This window comes from Colletes gigas, unplaced genomic scaffold (genome assembly GCF_013123115.1).
Source record: "Colletes gigas isolate AHSC1104 unplaced genomic scaffold, ASM1312311v1 Colletes_gigas_Sc00004, whole genome shotgun sequence".
Lineage (NCBI taxonomy): Eukaryota > Metazoa > Arthropoda > Insecta > Hymenoptera > Colletidae > Colletes > Colletes gigas.
In genome coordinates, this window is record NW_025106633.1 from 5,198,571 (window position 1) to 5,221,048 (window position 22,478).

Below are 22,478 nucleotides of genomic sequence, written 5' to 3' on the forward strand. Positions count from 1 at the left end.
CGAGATTCCCTGTTCCTCGACCTTCTGCACGTACAACCTTCTCCTACGCTCGTTTCGCGAGAGACAACCTCGCGGATTCGAATTCGTTCGCGAGCCCGTGTCGCGTACTCGATTTGGAAAAAAGTGTCGAACGCCTTCTCTCGCGGCCGGTCGTCCGGAATGCTTGAAATTGAGACGACCAGTTAAAAGACGGAGGAGAGCGAGGCGCAAGGAGAAGGACAATGGTCGCCATTGGTTAACACCAAAATGTCAGCTGACAGGTTTCGTGCGGTTACGTAAACTTATAGCGATGTAGATAGTCGAACTAGAATGGGGACGTTCTCGGCGTCGCGGCTCGTCCAACGAAATGCAGTTGCGTGCGTTACTGCGCGATGCAAAAACATGCATCCTCCTCCCCTTCTCTTTTTCACCATCTTTCGCGCTACTCCGCGACACACACGCTCCACACCGAACCCACGCGTGCTGACACACGCTCCTACTACGCGACTTGGACTACTCGAATAGTTCGCCATTCGGACATTTCTGCAATATTCGAACGCTCCGTGTGAAATTGGAATATCTAAATATTCGAGCGAGAAAGCATTTGCATTCTAACTTATGGATTTTCATTTTCTATATTCGCAATTATTTTCAAGGAGCGCTCTAGTGACACGACCACTTGCGACAAACTCTCGTTGGTACTCCAACATGAAAGCATTTAGCAAATTCGATTCGATTGCGCCATACGAATAGGTTTTCGTACGAATAATGATATTTGAATAACGACGTAGGGTTGGAATAATGGTCAAGTATCCGAATAGAGCTCGTTACTCGCGCGGTGCACGCACGGCACCGACGAGAACGAGCCGTGATCGTCGACTGTGACGACGATCGAGATATCTATCGACACGAGCCGCCATCTGGGAAAAATGCAACGCGAGCCGTCGATTCGAAGAAGTAATTAATAGAGCCACTCCGGGCGTCAGAAGCGTCCCCGTTGCGCGAGTCGAGGTTCGCGTTTTCGTACCCGTTTGGATATCGAAAACGCGCCTCGCCTTTTGGGTGGAATTATTTTTAGAATAAAGTTGGTTGGCTCGTACCCTATCTCCCGCGTATGCCGCTTATTTATATGACTACGATAACGACTACGACGATAACTTCGATTTCCTCCTGCAACTATGCGCCTCTGGTAGCACTCGAAATAGTTGTTGCAAACTATGCTCGGCATGGGACGTAACTGACCGAATCTGATTCGCCATACGGTCGACCGTACGCGAAATTGACCGAAATAATATTCGCCAAGGCCCGAACGACGAAAGATGAATTTATTTACGAGCGGAGAATTAGCAAAGGGATCCATCGAGGTCGAAAACGATCGATTCGAAGTTATACCTTTTTGGGGCGAAACGAGGATTGAATCGTATGCGCGAGAAATGGCGGATAAAAAGGTTAATCCGTTTTTGCGTCGCTGCACGGTCGCAGAATTTTGAGGCAACACCAAGGTGGGAGGCTTAGGCCTCCAAAGAATCGATAAAAAAGCAGCTGCGACGTAGTAGAGCTCATGTGGCGGTGCGAGCGGAGCGCGGAATCGTAGGAAGGAAAATATGAGGGCGGCGCTGTTCAGCCTCGCTTCGACCTGGAGAAATGCAACCCATAATCGGCTCCGTTTGCGATTGGCGAAACGAAGTTTCGTCGCTGCAGCTTTTTCCGCTCGGGCGTGCCCGGCGATCGCGAAAAACCACTCCTGGAAATAACTTCATGGTTATGGAGTAAACATATTAGGTCATTCCGTGAGTTCGTGCCCTTCGACGTACTTAATCGCGACTTACCGGAAAAGAAACGAAATTTCCCGTTTCAGGGGATTTTCGAACTTTTGAACAGTTCCTAGATATTTGAAGAAAACGGAGATTTATTTATAGAATAAAACTTTCTCGATGAAGCATTTACTGTTCAGAAGTTATGACGTTTTAAAGATAAGCATGAAATTTCAGGGAACCATTTCTAAGCCTCACATTAGATTTTCGGTAAGGAATTTTTTTCTCGAAAGTACGTAGGATTTCGAGGGTATGTGTATTGACCAAGACTGATTGTAATTGACCCTTGCAACCAAAAATATTTTTTCCAGAACGATTTGAAATTTATATTCTTGATTTTTCGTCTTATTTTGACCTCTAGAATCTTCCATTAAAATTTTTCCCAGAAGTGGCCGAACACCCTGTATATCATTGATCAAGCAAAAGAACAAAAACGGACATTAACATGTCGAACACTGGTGGTTGACACTTCGAACATAGAACATTTCCTCGTAAATTTCTGAATAACATGCCACTAGGAATGCTTGAAAATAATACTTACGCTAACGAACTACTGAATATTTATACGTTCCACGCTATAATTTAAACGAATGTCGACGATATCCTTAGACGCGAACAAAAGTAGAGAGTTGCTAAACGTAAATTAAAAATATGGATTTAACTCTGACTCGTCAATATCTTCATCTGAGTTTACAGTTTCCATGTAACTACTATTACATGCAGATTAGGGAGATGAAAGAATAATGTCTCTTAAAGATGGATTTTCTAGTTTAAAATATATTTTTATATATGGTTGCGCATTCAGCTATATTTTTCAAATCTCGCTATAGCATGCTAAACATTTTCTATCACTTTTATAACTCTCTATATTTGTCTAGAAAAGCTGCCAACTCCTCTGATATTTATTTAATTAGTTGGTCGAGTCTAAACATACGGGTGACCACTATTGTGCAAATAAGTTACGCCTTAATTCTTAGTGTGTTTTCAAAAAGTAAAGCCATTCGAATAAAAAGTAGTTGAAAAGTAAAGATAAAACTATGTTAATGTTGATAACAAGGTAAACAAGCATTATGGTAAAACGCGTGTGGTCGAAGTAATAAGAGGTTCGGAAGATAAAGAGTATGGAAATAATATCCTGCCTAGTATATGATTAGAAAAATAGAGTTTTCAATTTGAATCACTAATAAGAACACATCGAAATAATAGTTCTAGTTCTTGTCCAAGCAAGACAATTTTATGAAAAATATACATGTGACTGAGGAAGATTCGAAAGACTTACCGTCGATCAACCGTGAAAATTTAGAAATGAAGTTAACTTAAATCGAATCGAAGGTTTCCGACCCCCATAAGAGTTCCACTAACCTGCTTAGAATATCGATTATCAAACTGAAAATAGGTAGAATTATAGTTGCAACTTAGCAACCGCCGGTCTGCCTTTATCAGTCTAGCGATATTGTACGAAGGACGGTTGATACAAACGGACGTAGTTAATATTCCGTGTATAAATTCTTAAATTGCATAAACACGTTCTTACGAACGAACGATGAAACGATCGAGAAAAAAGTTCGAGTTTTAGTAAAGAGTTAGGTAATATATATATATATAAAAAAAAAAGATGTAACTTGAGGTACCTTTGACCAATCGATCAATATGCATTTGACGAAAGCCTCTCGACAAACTGCGTCACGGTACTCGTGTATAACGTATCGCCGTGAAACCCAAGGATACCAGTTTTCGAACAAACAAAAAGACGCGACCGCGTTTTGGCCAGGATTTTTCCGATTTGCGTGGCGCCACAAATCAAGCTCGTCCCGTTCTAAAATCCCCCGTTTCGCGGCCGATCGCCTATCCGCGCGGCGCAAATAACACTACACATTACTCTTGCTCGGTTCCAGAACGATAATAAACCTTCGATTATTGGCTATTGGGTCCGTGGCGTGCGAGCTTGAGCGAAAGAATTGCTTCTCGTTCGATCCGACCTGTTTTTCCGCCGTTTTCAGCGTCGCCGTTTCGCGCGATGGCTAATTTGCATAAACGTTCATTGCCAATTTAGCGGCACGGAGACCGCACGGAAACAAGTTCTAGCGATGGGCATACGACGCGCAATAAAAGTAATAGACACCGGCACCAACGCGTTCTGCGCCGACCGCCCGAGGAGCCTCCAAGGTTTTCGAGAAGAAACACATCTCGCGACCAATCGAACGTACGCTGGAAATTTTGCGAGCTATCGAACCGGCTTAGAAAGTCGTTGCCAACGTACTAGATTTCGACATTCTTATTCGACCGGCGAAACTTCGCCACGTTTCTCCGTAGCGAGCTTACTTAATGATATTTCGGCGTCCTATTATATTAAACGCGTGTCAATGACAGCCACGATAATTAGTAAACGTTGCTTTACGGCTGACGAACGTCCGTTACACTCGAAGCTTATGAAACGGTTACCGTGCTCCGTATAATCCGTAATGGAAAAGCTACTTCCCACCGGTCGCGATCGCAAATAAATTGCAGAACCATCGATCGCGATTTCTCGATTAAACTTCAAAGATGACCGTCGATGGGAAGCGTACCCGTTCACGGCGACGCGCCTCGGCGTGCAATTTAACGTCGCGACGATTAATTCCGTAACGTCGATCTAGCTCGGTATCGTTATGCGTGGCTGTACGGTGACGCAAGACAAAAACCAAGGAAAATTGGCGAAACAGCCGTCGGGGTCTCGCCAGTGCTACACTTCGGTCCGACACTTACGTCACCGATGATAAGATCTTAATAAGAACCACTACGAACAACCGTGAATCGAGCGGCCACGTCGGGCCCGGGGATACAGAAAATCATCGCGAACGGAATCCAGCGCGTTGCTTGTACTTTAATTATTTATCGAACGTTTGTTAGTTTCGCCGTCGAGAGAAGCGCGACATTTCGTGCGAGCGGTACGGTCACCGCAGTCGCTTAACCAGCTAAATTGACCGCGTATTTAAAACGAACTATTCAATATCATATTTACGAGTATCCGTTGAAACGGTTCCACGTATAGAAAGAGAGGAAACGAGTCTCGCGAGAACGCCGTCCGATCGTTTACCAACGCTGCACCGTTGGCGCGAGTTAATCCGAACGTAGACGTCGTATCCTCGAACGCGATCAGTACCATGGCCGCTTATTGGCCTGATTTTCGCTATTATCAATAACAGAGTCTTGGTCCATTAGCCGTTCTAAAGAATGGCTCGCGGGGCGATCTGCACCGCGAAACCGTCTCGGTCAAAGTCGAGACTGTTGATTTTTTTCCCTCCGCGGCGGTAGTTTCTAAAATTGATCGTCTTCTTAACGATCTTCGTAAAGGTCGGGCTACGGTCGTCTTCGAGATTAACTTCTCCGCGTGGAAACCGTCGCGTAGGCTCGGAATCGCGCGTTGGCACGTCGTTCATGCACGAGCGTAGAAACCGCACGTGGGCAATCGACTACATGCAGCGACAATCGACTGGGAAATGGACGGGACTCGATTATTTACCGCCGATCGGATGTACCGTTGTCGATGACAACCGATTTCTTCGATTCGCGATGTCGAAACTTTCCATCGTTACCGTCGACGACGCACTCTGTACCCACGTTTGGATAACTGCACGCCAGCTTCGATCGGATAACCGCACGGTACCCGATCCACCGCTCGACGCGGTGTCGTACTTTTATTTTATTATTATGGAACAGGCCAGCGACAGTTTACTAAAAATTAGTTTAGCAGACTTTGAATCGTAGTAAATTTTTTGTTCGATCCGCGACGCTTTTCCTCAATTTTGCACAGCAACCGGGAACGTTAACGCGAATCGAAGTAAACGATTCGAAGCGCGTCGGAAAGTAGCGCGTTCAACGGTGACTAAACTGGAAACGGTCGAAAGACCGGTGCATCTTATACGCAATGGGACGTTTTCCGTTGTACGAAAAGCATCGGGGCCGAAGCGGAATTGGAAAAGTGCTCGGGAGATTTAAAGCTTGCGTAACCTCTTCGCGCGTCCGACCTAGACACGTTGTCCTCGACTGAAAGTCTTCTTTGGGTTATTTTTATCCGCGGTACGCGCGTACTCGCGGCTCCGATCGGGTGTACGAAATGTCAATTAGCCCCGGAAACCCAGGGATCGCGAGGATCGAGCAGAGATGCTCGGCGTTCCGCGCGTACCTTGGAAATCGGTTGTCCGGCCGCGCCTTGGATCGGCTGTCGTTTCTTTCTCGCGTCTCCTTGACGCCTAAAAACTCGCAAGAGGAGAAGAAAGTACGACGGAGAACCGATGGGAGGCAACAGCCATTAGATACGGCAGGATGCGCATCTAGATGGGAATACAGATCGTGCCGCTTTAGTCTACGGTGCGGTGCTGCATTTATTCATGGACTTTGTCCAGAAAGGAGGAAACGTAAGAATAAACGTTTCGACCGTTCCTCGCGAACGCGGTCTCCGCGCGACTCTGCCACTGTATTAATTAATCGACGAACGAACGGCATCGACGATTTATAAAAATGGATGCGACTCGTTCGAATCGATCATCTTCGAACCTCCGCGCCCTCTGAGTTTCGGTCGTAGGATCGAATCTTGTTAGAAAATATCAGCATTACGGCCGACTAAATTTTTCGAGCTCGTCTTATCGTTCCTCGAGCGTGCGGTCTCTTTGGCTGTCGCCAAACAACGCGTACATTTACTTGCAAATCACGGCCAGCTTCGTTTTACTTCTTTTCCCCCCTACTTTTCTCTTTTTTCTGTTAATTGCTCATACCCGTGCATCCATATGCATGCGTATCTTTTTATTTACATATTCCGACGCGCGTATCTACATTTTCGTCTGTTTCCACTCCTCCCTCCCCGCCGTAAAAGGGATTTTTTTACTCCGTCGTGACGACAAATAGATAACGAGGCTTTCCAAAGAGCGTACGGGAAACAAAGGATACGGGGCTCCGCTTCTTCGACGAACGATAAGAAATATGCTTGGTATCGTCTTCGACACGTGAATCCATTACGTAACACCGTAATATGCTGACCCTCGCGTCGACTCGTTGATCCAAATGCGTCGCGCGGCGGTTGCAACTTTTCGTTTCTCGATTATAAAACCGTCGGAGGATCGCGATCGAGCGGATCCCTCCCTCCGCTGCTCGGTGGCGGCGAAACAGCTTGGGACCCAGTTGCCGGGCCGTCGTCGTTCGGGCACACGCGACTCGTTGCGTAACGTCTAAATCTGCCGGCCATTTTGCTAACGCGTAAAGCAAACGTTGGATGGCCCCTCCGCGTCCGTGCACCCTTCTTCCCCGGCTGTGCGTGTCCTGTGCTCGGCGTGTCCGGGGCTCTGCCTCCAGGCCAAGCATTTTGAATGTCACCGCAGTTAAACGCCGCGCCACGTGTGCGAGCGAGCCGGTCCCGGTAGCGCTAACCAGCGCCGCGACGCCGCTCGCGCACCCTACGCGCACGCGCTGCAGCCTTTCTCTACTCCTCGACGAGAGACACTCGTGGGCCCATTTTACGCGCCGACTCGTCGCTCGTTATTTCCTCGCTCGCTCTGTTTCGTCGAGTCCGTTTTACCAAGCTATTTACGACTTTCGACCATGTTTAACGATTCGTGATTACGCGGACTGGTTTATTTTACGCGAGCGGAATTTGCATCAAGCTCGCTTAGCGCCGGCCGTATCGGACGCGCCGACTGCACCGATCAAACTCCTCTTTATTTCTCCATTTTTCTTTTACGTCAAACGAGCCAGCTCCTTTTCTATGTAATAACGCTGGTCGTTGGAAAACCACGATATCATTCAGCTATGAGTTTACAAATGGGATTGCAGCTCTAGAAATATAGAAATGGGTATCTTGATACTCCGTTACCCACACGAGGGTTAATTTGTATGAAACTGTGCCCCTCGGAGGTCCTTACGACCTCGGAAGACTGGCTAGTTGGCCTCATGGTAGCAACGGTACTGTATCTTAAGGGGTTTTACTCTCGAAATGTCGACAATAAGACCCCTCTCGCGAGAACAGTCCTTGTGCTGGAAGTTACTTCGCCGTTCGTGTGAAAGAACCCTTACTTTCTATACTCTGTCCATTGGAGAAGCAACCCTTCCTTGCAATGGAAATTGAAAACTCAACGAGCCATACAGGCCTTAGCGATCTCATGAAATTTTAATTTCTCAATCTAGAATTTTTATTATTCCCTTAATATTCGCAGACGCTGATTTTCCTTTTTGAGACATCTCTTATAAAAATGGAGGATCAACGCGTTACGATCGTCGGAGCGAACCAGAGTCTCGCCGGTGTTTCTTTTTTAAGAATCAAGAATCGTGGGAAACGGTGGGTCGAGCCCGGAGCGAAGAATCGGTGGGTTGCAAGGTAGTTGATCGTTGCGTTAGAGTGTTGATAAGGACTCTTAAGAGGAAAAGTTTCCAACGGACAGCGGGCATTAGGATAACCGGGTAAACGCGCGAGTTGGTTTTCTTTTTGGCCGGTGGGTAGGGGTTTTGGTCGATTGCCGGCCGGCAGCGTAGTCCGCGCGGGGGGTATCGAGTCGGAAAACACAGGGTTTCCCGCGAGCAACAAAGGGATTCGGTTTCTGGCTGTAGTCGACAGGCGAGGCGTAAGTAATAATCATTAAAGTCCTTGAGTAGCGTGTATAGACAGGGAAAGGTGCGCGTGCGCGAGCCGTTCCGACCGTTCTTTCCAATTGAAAAGCTTTTGCGCAATTGGAATTCTTTCGACAGCGTCTCAAGTACGGCCGGGGAAGTGCAAGAATTCGCGACTCGATGGAACAATGAGGAATAATTGTGCGCGGAGCCGCGTAAAGGCTGACCGGAGAGACGAGGGTGGGGGGGTGGAAAAAAAAGGAATTTTGAAAATATTCGCGGAAGCGGAGTTTTCAAGTTGTCACAATGGCGCAACCTGTTGCTCGCCGGGCTTAGAAACTAAAGGTTTGCGCTTAAATGTAACGGACATACTTCGTTTGCCCTCTTTTTTACACCGCATCCAACCGGAGTTTTTGCAAAGGTGCAAACGATCCGCGCGGTCATGCGCGTGCCTCTTTACCTCTACAACGTTTTTTGGAATAAAATATTTTTCCCATTTTTCTAGTAGTCGCCGCCCGCGCACTAAAAGAATTGTTTGTTCCGCGTGTACGTGAATTCACTTTTTTTTACCAGACTACTCTTTTTCCTCTCTCTCTCTTTTTTTTTTGCGCTCGATACTTTTTCCCATCTTTTTTTTCGCGTTGTTATTTTTTTTTTTTTTTACTCGTTTCACCGGGAACGAAAAATTATAAACGATTTCTGGAAATTACGATGGTATCGGGTAATACTTGCACGTTTTACAGGATATCGCGATTCCATTGTTGGAATTAAATGCCCGGTAGTATCGTGGTTTTCCGGCGAATTTATGTGACGAAACGTAACAGAATTAACTGTGGCGCGCGGCAAATTGGTTGTGTTAATTTTTCACGTGCATTTTCACGACCGCGTATTGTTCCATGGAATTTCACTGGATGCAAATATTCGAAAGGGCTCTTCAGGCGTACATTTCGTTTTCACGAAACATTAAAATGAAAAAGGTCCATTACGATTCGTTTAAATTTAATTATCGTTATTTCAAACGGGCCACACCGGTGTTTATTTTACATAAAAACGCTGACTTCGGGAATTTACGCGACCTGTAACATTCTGCTGCATTTAATATCTATATTCGTAACGCGGAAAGCCTGAAACGACGCGTCGATCCTCCCCGATGTTGTTTCGTTTGCTATTTTCGTTGAAACGGACACGTGTCGTTATCGATCAACTTCGAACCGAATCATCGGTTTGCGATACATAATTATTTTCGCGTCGCTTTATCGCTGTTTACTTATATCGTCGAACAACGCGCCGATAAAACTAATTCCCTCCATTCGAATCGCTGCCAGCTTCCGATATTAGTTTCCTTTTCTCGAGAAAATTGGTTGAAAGTATTAAATATATCTTGCATTTGCTCCAACATAAAAAAAAAAGAAAATCAAAGTATTATCCGGATCGATAAAACGTTTGCTTCAAAGACAAAGTCGAGCTATTAGACACAGTGGTCGAATTATCCAATATTCTGAAAAATGTAGTCCGGAGAAAAACGAGTTTGAAGTTTAAATGGCATCCGCTAAAACCGTGCTGGTTATACCTGCTCTCTTTACGAGCCATATTCGTTGAACCTTCGTAACTTTCACAATTTGTCGAATATCGCAAAGATCAAATAGCGCCGTATTCTATAGGCTTGAAACTATCGAATTGTAAGAAACGAGTGTCCTGTTAAGCGGCATATTACCGTGTAATACCGTTGCGACGAAAGATTGTATCGACCGTCGAATGAAAATAGATGGCTGGAAGAACGTAGAACGCGCCCGTAGACTCGTTTCGTCCATCGTGGACGGTGCCGTTCGTTTCTTCCACGTTGTACGTCGTTAACGAGTTGGCGAAAATTTTTCTCGGCATTTTCGAACGCGGCCTGAAAGGTGGGGGAAGTCGGACTGAAGGCTCGATGGAAACCTCTCGCCGTTACTTAAGGACTTTGACACGCTATGCCTGTCGTTCTAAATCGAGGTCAAACCGAATTTTCTAGTTTAACCTACTAAATAAGGCAAATTTCTGCTTTCTAAAACAAGATGCTACGCCGGGGCGATCGTAACTTCGCCGTGAACTACGAGAGACTCAAAATTAGTGCCCGGTGACTCGAGGGATTTCCAAACGACCTCGGTGTAAAGGTAGACGTTATACGCGCAAACCGTAAACCTCCTATCTATTTGCGCTACAATACGCTCGATATTGATTTTTGGCCATGTTCGACTCGCGTTTCCCCCGGTTCGCGATGTACGAATAATGGGTTTTTTCGTGAAAAACTGGCACGCGTTTGGAAAAAAACGTTCAATTTATCGACGACGGGGGGAAAAAGGCTATCCAGCGATAATGGGGAACATATGGCCCTGCGGGCCAGAAATGGCCCGCGAGTTGTTTTCGGATGGCCCCGTCAATCATTTTAGAATCGTTACGAGTTCGTACGCCGCGGTGAAAAGTTTCCGAGCCCTCGGCGCCCGCGCGGAATTATGGGATTTTGATGCCGTCGAAGATACATTTCAATGTAAATACGTTCATTTCGAAATTTAAAGATGCTCCACACGATTCATACCGTTCCATGTCGTCCAGTGTCAACACGCGAAGAGAATTTCATATTGGTTATTATCATACGAATATAGCAGGCCTAGGATGACAACGGATTACATGAATAATTGTCACGTGCATACCGAGCGCGATATGTAAATCCGCTATTATTTGATACAGTTGCGACAATCGTTTGCACAATCCGACGTGGCTCTCTCGATCCTTTGTATACTTTTGACATGGCGGGCTGACCAGCGGCTCTACAATTAAAATCGATCGGTCGCTTCTTTCGTACTCCGTTTCGACGTATTTACTTGCGAAACGTCGCGTTTGCGAAATCGATCGTATTCGTTCCCGTTTTCGTGCACGACGAATTCAGGACTGCCATTTCACCCGCGATCGGGCGCTTCTATTTATTTCTATTTCTATTTCCTAGCCCGATGGTCTTTCACGCGAGCACGCGAAATTTCGTTCCAAACCGATTCCTCGAGCGTTCAACGCCTCTTTATTAAAGTCAAACCAGGATCCGCGCGGTTCGATTAATTCGTTGCGTTTCTCTGCGATCAAAAAAAAAAAAAAAAGGTGCAACGTTGCTCCAATTTCGGTTAAATTTTCCAGGGAAACGCGCCCCGGTGTCTTCTTTCTCGTTCGCGGCGATTTCGGCGATCGCGCGCGTCGATAGTTTGCATTTGAACCGGCGCGTGATTGAAAACCGTAGGGCCGTCGATGAAAAGCGCAGAAGTTTCTCGATCGTCGCGTACACCGATCCGAAACGCGTATCGGGTAAAGGTACCGTCCCGCGTAACCTGCCAACGGAAGGGGAGAGACCGAGAGAGGGCCAGAAAGAGAAATAACATTCGATAACTCTGGACGTCGTGACGCGCGTGGCTTCGGATAACACGTATGTTGTAGTTATATGTATCCTTTTTCGGTCGCGAGATTCGTAAATTTTTTCACGTCACGGTCGGACGTTTCGTGACATACGCTCGAAAATCGCGGCCCGGTTTTTTTCTGGGAACACACGGCTTCCGCGTAATTGACCGAATAATCGGCCCGGTTCTTCGCGCGACAGTTTCGCGAAATCCGAAATTCCCCCAGGCCCCGCGGTGCCCGCGACCGTGATAAATAGACAACGAGAAAAGAAAATTGGAGCAACGCCGATATAAAAGCACCCGAAGGTTATCGCGACAGTTTCTCCGCCGTATTTGACGAGACCGTAATACCGTTTTCAATTCCGACCATCGATAGAAAATGTCGTTATCGGTTATCGAACTACGTTCCGTCGACAACGTGTTTCGCGCGATTGCGATCGTCGACGGATTCGAAACTGAAATTCGGGGTCCGCGTTAAACTCCCAAACAGCGCGTGGAACATTACCAATCGAAAATTTCGGGTTTACCGATCTCCCTCGATCGCGACGCGTCGTTTTCCCAGCTTTCCCGCTTGCTCGCGAACTTGAACCCGCTGTTTACTCTTAATCCGTGCACGGTACAAGCTTTCCATCGGCAGGTGTTAATTTTACTAAGTTATCGCGTCAATAAATGTCCGACACGAACGACTCGCGGAACGTGTTCGACCGACATGCGAATGCAGACGTCCGCCATTTCCGGAGAAACGCCGCGTGTCGATTTATCAGGAAGCGACCGGCGAGCTTTATCGTCGCGAATTCGAGGTTAAGAATGAATCGTCGCTCGAAATGATTCACGTAAACGATGAATCTACGAGTCTATTGTACGCTTGGTTTGCCCTGTTCTTGAAAAGTCACGATTCACGTACTCGCAAGGATAACCACGACGATTAATCGGCGAAAAATGAATAGAAGCGTCTTAATTACTCCGCAGATCAACTATCGAGTCCTACTCTATCATTGGATGCTCGAACAACCCCTATTTTAGCTTTACTTCTGGCTCAAGAATTCTCTAGAATTATCTTTTTAAGCGTAAACCATGAACGAACACTTTTACCAAAAATATTGGTCGTTAAAATCAAAACTTGTTTGACGAAAAAATTGCTTCAGGGGCGAAGGTCGATCACCAGTTTTTTGAAAATAACTTTCCAGCGAGATACGAAAAATTTATCGGCGTGACGCTCGAACGTGTTTTAAATTTGGTCACGAAAGTTACTGAAGTGGAAAAATGTCTTTTATTTTGCATGTTGCCTCGTGAATATTTATTGTCGCAAACAACGAGCGAAAGTCATCGTGAACTGATTTTTTAATTGCCATTCAACTTCGAAATATCGATTCTTTCGATCGGTGATATTTTTCTTAAATTTCGTCCAGTCGCGAAGTCCGAGTCGAAAAGAGAGAAACGCGCTTGCAAAGTTCTTTCGTTACAATTTTAAATCGCTAAGAAGAAGAAACTATAGGTCTAACTTTAACTTTAACTCGCTTGGACGGCTGCGCTTGTGTATGTAAACTGCTAGATTATCGATGCGCGTTTTTCAATCGTTATTCCGCATCCTGTACACCAGCATTTGCGTACGCGCCGAAACGTCGAATAAACAATTCGATCGACAGAAATTGCAAGGGGTTCCCAAGCGGAGAAACAATAATTTATTCCTGGCCTTTCTTGCAAAATAAAACTATGTTTGCGTTCGTCCACGTTACTTTCGCCGTTCCGAGAACACGGTAACTACCGCTGGGAGAAGCTAGCCCGTGTAACAGCTGACTTCGCGGAAGGCATACGCTGTCGGATTATTGTATCTCATTGGTAACATCCCACTTGCGATACGCGTCGTCAATTCGGCCTCCCAGTGCATCGAAATATGTTGCATTCGTGGATAGAGCGCAGCGTAACTTTCCGAGGGCAACGGCTCGCGGAGTAGGTCAGCCTAACTCTATCCTTGACAATAATTATGCACTACCCTGGAAACGTTTAATCTAGCTTTTTTTGCAACATTGCTCCCCTTTACTGGAATCGATCGAATTTCACGTTCCAGGCGGGATTGGCTAAGAATATACCTGATCTACGACTATACGGATACGACAAATCGAACCAGTCACGATCGACTCGAACCGCGCTCGTAAAAATATGCCGAGTATTAAATTAAACGAATCTGGCAGCGCGACCGTTTTCTAGACACGTTTGCACCAAGTGCGTAATAATATATAAAGTAACAGGTAGGCACGCAAACAGACGAGAATTTATTTGTCGTTGAAGTATCGTTCCGACCTTGTCGGGTTCTGAATCTCCGCGGGAATCGGTGGACCGTCGAGAACTATTAGCAACATTCGGTCTGTTGACAAAGGACGCAGCTATTCGTGGAAAGATAAATCGATCGTTCCCGTTCCGTGATAGGTGTAGCTCTATCCATCGCTGGAGGTTCGAGTTTCGCGTATCCGTTCTTGTTCGCGCGCAAGCACACCCACTACTTTCGCGTTTCGGTTGCCCTTGGATGTTGAAAATGCACGCGTACCGGTCGCTGCCGAGTTCCGGAGCGACAGGTTCCCCTACGAAACACGTGACGCGTTGCGTACACTTTCGCAATCGCTCGTTCGCGCGTCCCTCCGTCGTGTTTATCGCAACTATTTCACTTCCGAGCCAGAGAAACGACATCCTCCGGGCAACCATCATCGTTCGACGGACTTTTTGCGGAGATCGGGCGACATCCGGGCGCTTCGCCGTTTCGAACAAAACGAGACAATGTATACTAATTACCGCCGTATCGCGAACGACGATCGATCCTCGAATCGTTCGAGACAGACGAGGTAGATGGGAGATTAAAAATTAATCGAATCAACTTCGAATAACGTCCAGAAATAGAAATAGAAATGCCGAAAGAATACTTCGCTCATTCTTTTTTTTAGTTTCTAACTGCGACCAAACCTTGGACCAAAAATGAAATAATAAAACTCGTTAACATGTTGCCTCCTTCTAAGTTTCTCAAAGTCGATTGTTTAACCATCTTTATAGGTTCAAAGATTTGGTAATAGCGTAATGTCCGGACGAGGACATTCTTCGAAATCCCTCCGTTTATTTATAAAAGAAATATAGTACAACGATGTTGAGAATTTTATAGTAGATTTGCTGAGCAACGTGTAAAGTAAAATGCACGTAAGATTGGTCATAAATTACGTGCAAGTATACTCCAGGTTTTAATATGGAAATATATTAGCGACTTTTCCTGTGTTTACAAAATTTTTTCCCTCCTTTTGCACACTCGCGCGTTTCAGTAACGATACCTGCACAATACTGTAGGAGAAACTTAGTTGTGTTCCAGATTTGAATATTAGTTTTGCGAAACACGTGTCCCTGCCTGAGTTTTTGAACAACGATCGAAGCACACGAAACGTTTTATCGTACGTTTTAAAAAATAATTAGCTCGATAGAGACACAAACATCGTGCAAGAGTCTAATCCGTTCGATTCGTAGCGCTTCTAAAACAATTCGATCGCAGTTTAGTTTGACACTAGCTTCACGGGTCAATATGACGGATGTCAGATTCCATACTCAAAGTTACAGAACTCATAAATATTATTCGCGTTAAATTTTCAACGTAACCGTCAACGCGGAGGATTTCGATAGAAATATGTGCACTCGATGTCCATAAATCTAGCGTTAAATTGAAGTTACCTCGTCAAATTCGAAGGCACGGTCAAGTCCTATTCTACGTTCCGTTAAAGCTGTACGGGACGTCTGGCATGATTTATGCGTTCGATGATTTTTTGTTTCGTACGGCTGCTCGTTACAGTCCGTTTTATCAACGGTTTCGCGAATAAATTGAGATTTTGAAAGGAAGGATCGTAACACCGTGGTGTACGATAACCGCCAAGTAACGTTACCAATTATCCGTTATTTACTCGTTGCATTACCGGCGACAAATCATCGTGTACGATCGGTGGTGGTGGTTGACAGTGAACGCGTCGATACGAAGCATCGAGTGTACAGGTAGGATCATTCCGCTTTAAGCGAGCGTCTCTGGCCGCGCAAAGTGCCATCACCGGCGGTCGTTTCGACGAAACGAGACGTTTCTCGTTTTCGTGAGACGCGTCCACGATATTTCGGAGATCCTAGGGGACGTCTCGACGACCAGCGTCGGCCAGACGTCGAAACCAAAGAACCCCGGAGGGAGAAACGTAACGGACACGACATAAGACCGGCTCGAGCGAACCTAACGAGGTCACTCGTTATGTCGGAGAGGGAAGACGACTCGACGACGAAAGGTAAACGATCGTAGACGAAACACCGATAACAGAATGTCGGCCGTGGCGCTTCGATGGTTCCGAAACGAGGCGACAGCGGCAAGAACGTGTCCCGGTGGTCATTTTTCTGTTTTTCTTTTTGTTCGCGGAGCACATTTCGCGTACGAAAGCGATCCGAGGAGCGACGGTGGGCTGGCAAACGCGGAGAGAAAAGTCGAGAGAAAGAGGAAACGCAACGCGTGTCTCGCTCAAGAGCGCGCAGTCATTTCGGCCATTTTGGTGTCTAAGAAGCACTCTAGTCCGTCTTGTGGCCTGTCGATCTCTCCCTCCCTTCGATTCCTCCTCTCCGCGCCCCGACTGTTTGCTTCGTCCCTCTTTCTCACACTCTCTCGCTCGCTCGTTTCCTCTCCTCTCGCCCCTCCGAGGCTCCCCCCTTCCTTTCTTCCCTCTCGGTGTGTCGCGTGCGCGCGAGCGCCAGCGCTCGCGCGAGTACGAGTGCGAATACGCTCACACGTACACGCGCACGCACACTAGCGACGCGTACAACATAATGTAGTCACGTATGTAGGCGAGTACGCGTACACGCGTTCTAGCCGAACGGTTGGCTGGTGAGTCGCGCGGATCGTTTCGGGTGTTTATCGGGGAACAACGATAAAAACAACTTGCCGGTACTCACTGTCGCGACAGGAAGAATCACGGATACAGGCTGCACTTCCTTCTTCTCCGTTGGGAGAACGATCCACGGTAGATGCGCGGCTCCTTCCTCTCAGAGTCGTTCGAGGCGGCTCGCGACACTCGCGGCGAGCCGGTAGCCGCGCTCCACGATCATCTTCCTGGACATTTCGTACGGGAAATCGGTAGTCTAGGCGAGCGGTTGTCCCGCGTTGCTTTTCCTTTCACGCACCGTGTACAGAACAGGGACAAAGAACGCGAACGAAACACAGGCGACCGCGAACCGACAAGGTCTCCGGCGAGGAACGCGGTTCGCTCGCTCGCTCTAAGACCGCGAGACGCGTACGAAAAAGGAGATTGAGCGAGCGCGAACTAACGAAACGGAATCGACGGTTGCACCGAACTCTTCAGTTGTACCGACTCCCCTCCACCGTCTTCCTTCCACGCAAGGAGCCTGTTGCTCTCCTCCGTTCGATCCTTCCGATCCTCGGGGGCGCCGCTCCGTTTACTCTCTTCGCTTCTGGCTCGCTTAGTCTCTCCGGCGGCGTTTTCCCTTTTCCGTTTTCCGTTTTCCGTTTTCCGCTTCCCGCTTTCCGTTTCCTCCAACGGGGAATTCGATTCGCCGAGCGACGGGAAATTGAGACGCGCGCGATTCCACCAAACCGACGGATCCGCGCCACGGAACGATCTCTATCGACCTACGGATCCCGGCAGCCACGAGGTCAACGTCGACTACGATCGCCGGGGAACGTCGTCTCGACCGGCTCGCTACGTTTCCTTCTCACGGCCTCCTGGTGGTTACACCGGCACGCCGAAAAATACGCGCGACGTGTTTGTTACGCGCCGGCGAGAGCGTAAGTACGAATCGCGAACCGCGGTGCGCGTGCACAACACAACATTCAGCAACAGCGACGACGACGACGGCGAGAAACACGGCGACTCGTCTCGATCGGCGCGACGCGGCGGCCCGATGCAACGATTTTTCCTTCTTTATTATCCCCTAGGACTCGACGCACGGGCTCCTCGTTTCGCGATGATCGCGTGCGTTTCTTCCCTTCTTGCACTCTTCTTAGTTTTCTCTTATCCCTCTCTAGCACCGCGCTGATCCTTTGTTTTATTTACGCGTATAAACACGATCGACGAATAACACCGACGTTCTTCTTTATTCTTCTTCGTCTTCTTCGTCTTCTTCTTCTTCTTCTTCTTTCGTGTTCGTTTCTTTTTTTCCGGGGGTTTCTTCTTGCTTCCGTCTTTTACCCGTCACTCCCCCGTTGTTCTCTCGCGCGTTCCACGGGCGCACAGGCGAGAGGGAGATGAGGCGACACACGCACACGCACCACTTGCCCAGGCCTCGACGTTTGATCCGGCTCCGGATATGCGACGTTCGTCGAGTTGCATTGGGTCGCGCTGCGCTCCCGTAACTGCATCCGCGTCGGACGGTGCGGCTTGCGCGCTAGGAGCGCCGCCATCCAACCACCCCACCATCTTCGTCCCACCACCACCGACAACACCACCACCATCCTCCTCACCACCGACTCGCGCCACTACTACTACTACTAGTATACGACTACTACTACCGCCACCGTCACCACTACCTTCTCACTCCGCTACGTCCGTGACCACCAACACGCGCGATCTTCCTCTACTCGCCACCACCGTTCTACGATCCTCGTTCTCATCGTCGTCGTCGTCGCCGCCGCCGTCGTCGTCGTCGTCGTCGAGTTGACGCTGCTTCGACCACGACCACTACCACTACCATCGCCATTACCTCCGTCACTGCCACCGTTCCCGACGACGAACCGTACACGCACGGTCACTCCGGTATGCCACCGTTCTCTACAAACGCGAGTTACGAGCACTTGCTCGCACACGAACCAACTGCTGCTCTTTCCTACGAGCAGTCATCGCGAGAATCGCGAAACTCCGCACCATTGCACCGCTCCGAGTCTCTATCGTTGTTCTTGTTGCCGTTACCGTTCTTGTCCTCGCACAGTGGGGCAAACCGCCGATCTACCCGGACTCCCACCCTTTTCGCCACTCTCGGACAAAATTCTTTTTATTTCCTCACTCGATACTCTCAACCCCCTTTTGCCGCTCGAAAACATCCCCTCTTGCACGAGACTCAACATTCTATTTTGGTAATATTTATTTGAGCCAATTGATTGAAATCCTATTGTACTCCAAACTCCATAGAAAGTACATTTGGTATCGTCAGGATCCAAGAAAATATTTGGCACATAGTTACACCTACATAAAAATATCAACCAAATTTTACGGAAACATTATTATTCGTAAATCATATTTGAGCACAAGAAGGGTCAAGGGTAAGAGAAGCGTTTGCTCCAAAATTTGTCCGGTGAAGTCGACGATTTTTTTCCTGGACACGGTCGCGATCGTTGCTCCAATTGCGCGTTTTACGTACGTAGACGACTCTTCACCTGCAACCGTACACGACTACGCAGGACTGCATACACGGTGCCAAATGCTGCGGGACTATATACCCAGAGATTTGGACTTTTCGCGCTCTAGAACTTCCGAGCCGAGCGAGACGGCGAGATCGATCCGTCTCGCGTTCCGAGATTCTCGTTAAAACTTGGGAAAGGACAAGTTACCTTTGCTCGTTTACCAACGATATTACTCGAATTTTTTTCAATCTATTGTCACGGTTAAATAGGATTACGATGCAAAATAGCAATTTGGCCCCGCGTCGGTGTTTCGCGATGCTTTCTTTCTTATTAAATAGAATTACGCGTCGAGTTGATTGCTTCGGTCAAGATTGTTTACGACCGTCGGATTCGAGACGTTTTTCGCGTAATTTGATTTTTCGTCCACGGACGTACGAAAGCACGAGGCAGCAATATGAAAAGTTTTATGATACCACGTTAAGAATATTGGCTAGATTTACCGTAGTCTCGGGGTATTTAAATTTCGCTCGTAGATATCATCGATCGTCGTATCTTGTTGGGATCTCTGTGCACGCTTAATAACGATCGGCCTGTGTCGGCGCATACACGACGCGTATAAGTCTGGTCGGAGGCTATCTCGTCTTTTCACGAGCGAGCCCCGTTCCCACGTCGCGTCGTTCAGATTTCGTATATTCTTCCGAGCGATCGAAAGTTTCTGCGGTGTCGCCTTTGTTTTGTCACCGTACGCTGATTTAGAGGCTACGTGTTGCGTTACCCGAAGACATCAACTTCTATCTTTAGAGGGAACGCTCGCTCATTTCGTAAAGCCACGATACGTATTTACTATAGACCGTCGCGTACGCGTCCGGCTCCCCGGAAACTCGTTTCAGTCGCATTGCTTTGTCTTACGGTCATAGATCGCCTTAATGCATTCTTACATGCGAGTTTTATCGATTTCCTTGCCCCTCTGCCTTCCGACTTTTCTTCGCGGAACGAGATCCGGCTAGAATCCAATTTAAGAATGCCTCGTCACGGGTTCCTGGAAAACGCGCGTCGATCGAACTTTGTTTCCCGAACGCTCGGAAACACCGCCAATTATTCGTCCTCGAGTCCAACTCGATTCGTCGAAACGATTCAGGCCTCCGCTACCGATTTTCCGACTACGGTTTTTCCCTACTTTATTTCCGAATGTACTTGCTTTTTTGAAACAATTTATATAGCAGTTAAAATAAATAGATCGACATAATGAAAACCCAGTAAAGTTTTAAGCACTTGAAAATGCTTTGAAAGAAGATTGATCGATAGATAGGACATTTTAGCCGAGGGGGGCAGGGATGAGATCGAATCGAAGCACCGCCCATAATTTCTAAACGATAACTAATATTGAACGGGTACGCACGCTCCCATATATTCGATTAGATTAAGCAATCGGAGCGCCGTTTGATTGCTTCTTGACAGAAAAATCGCGAGAGGCGTCCCACGCTGTCACATGCCCATCAATAAGTACGAGAAGCGTGTATTAAATTAGTATAGTAGTTGTTACATAGCAACCGTTTAAACAACCGGATATCGCCAACTGTTTCGATGTTTTCACGTTCTTGAAATGTAATTCGGTCTTCGAGTCTGGTTGCCAACTGTCACGCGAACGCACAATAGCGTTTCGTCCGCGATCGAAGGGTTAAAAGGAAATTAATTTATATTTATGTTTCGTATAACGGTATTTGTATTCGGTGGATTTTCGTAATTTTTGCGTGTCGTCGCAAGAAATCCGCGAACCGAGCCACGGGTACCGATGACAAAAGGTTCCCCGCCATTGGCATAAACCCTTAGCCTCGACGATCAATTTGCCCGTAGACGACGTAGCGTCGGTTCTTCGTATTTTTCCTCGTTGGAAATAAATCGGTGGCAAAAATTTTTCATTCGTCCGTACATTTCCATCTCCGCGTGCCCGATTCCAGTATGAGAACACAGTGGTGCGCGCGCACATGCACGCACGCACGCAGGCACGCACGCACGCATACGTTTGGTAACCCGGCTGATTTCCCCGCGCCTCCGCGCGCCACTGTGGCCATGACACTTTTAATAGGAGACAATTTGATGCAGTTGCTGCTGCGATTTGAAATTTAAAAGCTATTCGCTGTGGCGCAGCGCCTAACCGGCTCTATTTGCTTTTTCTGGCGATCGACGGCCAATAAATACGTCCCAACGACCGAGGACAACGCCGGGGGACAAAAGAATAACGCGTCTTTCGGTACGTCCGTTGTCGGAACGACGCGTTCGAAATTCTCTGCTCGCGGGGCTACGCGTATTAATTTATTAACAGAAAATACGCGCACCGTTTCCCGCGCCACGGCCACGGTATCGTAAAATCTTGTTAAATTGACCGTAAAGTTCTCATTAATGGGCGTGCACACGATAAACGCGATTATAACTTTTATTTGGCCGCATTTAATCCCCTTGTTTCTTTCTTACCTCCGGTAATTGCCAGAACTCGCGCACTTGCATGCACCCGTATCTCTTTCTTTGGCTTTTTCTTATTGCACGCGCGAACGCGTTAAATAATGCACCTCACGCGTCGTTGATGGGCGCGCTACGATCCCCAGACTCCGAGCTTTCCGCTTCAGTCGTACCCTTCGCGACAGCGGACGATCCAAATCGGTACCTGGAGAAATTTTGGCGTTGACAACGTATAGTAATTTATTCGTGTCTCCTGGTTTGCAAAACACTCCGCCCCGAACGGTCGCCATTTTGAGTAGAACGAAAATTCGTGCGGGTTCTAGGCGATAAGTGGTATCGAGCGTTCGCGCGGATAACCAAACATCGGTAACGTCGCCCTATCTATCCGTTTATTGGTCTATCTTATCGCGGGCGAGGCTATCGTTTTCGCGCGCAGTTTCAAACTTTACGCAAGACCGGTCGGAAGAGCGCGGAGAACGGCGACGACGACGCGGCGGAGAGGAGAGGCGAGAGAAGGGGATCGCGGTAAAAGAGGCGATCGCGCCGGACCTTGAGGCCTTCGTACGGTTTAGAAATTCGTTAGATAATCCCGAGGAACGGCTTCGTGCTTCGGGTTTCAAGATGGCAGTCGAAAGTCGCAGATTAGATAGGGCGGCCGGTGTCGACGCCTTAGCTAGCGGCTCTCCGGGCGACAGCGACGATCGCGTTATGCAATTCTTGTGGAAATTGATGCACGCCGGCTCCGAAGTCGCGTGCCTAATTGCCCAGAGAAACTGTAAGCAGGGCGCAACGTTCTCGACCGTACTGACATTGTCGTTTAATGCCGCGAAACCAATTCCATGTATACTTGACATTAAATTTTCCGTCGGCCTTCTAAGCAACGCGCCG

General features: G+C 47.6%; 1 protein-coding gene across 3 annotated transcripts in view; it reads right to left on the reverse strand.

The window, feature by feature from the left end:
• Positions 1-22,478, reverse strand: part of LOC122405256 (mushroom body large-type Kenyon cell-specific protein 1) — an 89,165-nt gene that overhangs the window by 51,879 nt on the left and 14,808 nt on the right. For 2 of the 3 annotated variants that reach the window (XM_043409855.1, XM_043409849.1), the window contains exon 1: positions 16,733-18,201. The exons of the other annotated variant lie outside the window; for it this stretch is intronic. The gene's annotated coding sequence lies outside the window, so the exon portion shown is untranslated. Of the gene's footprint in view, positions 1-16,732; positions 18,202-22,478 lie in introns of those variants that run through there. 3 annotated transcript variants of the gene reach the window in all.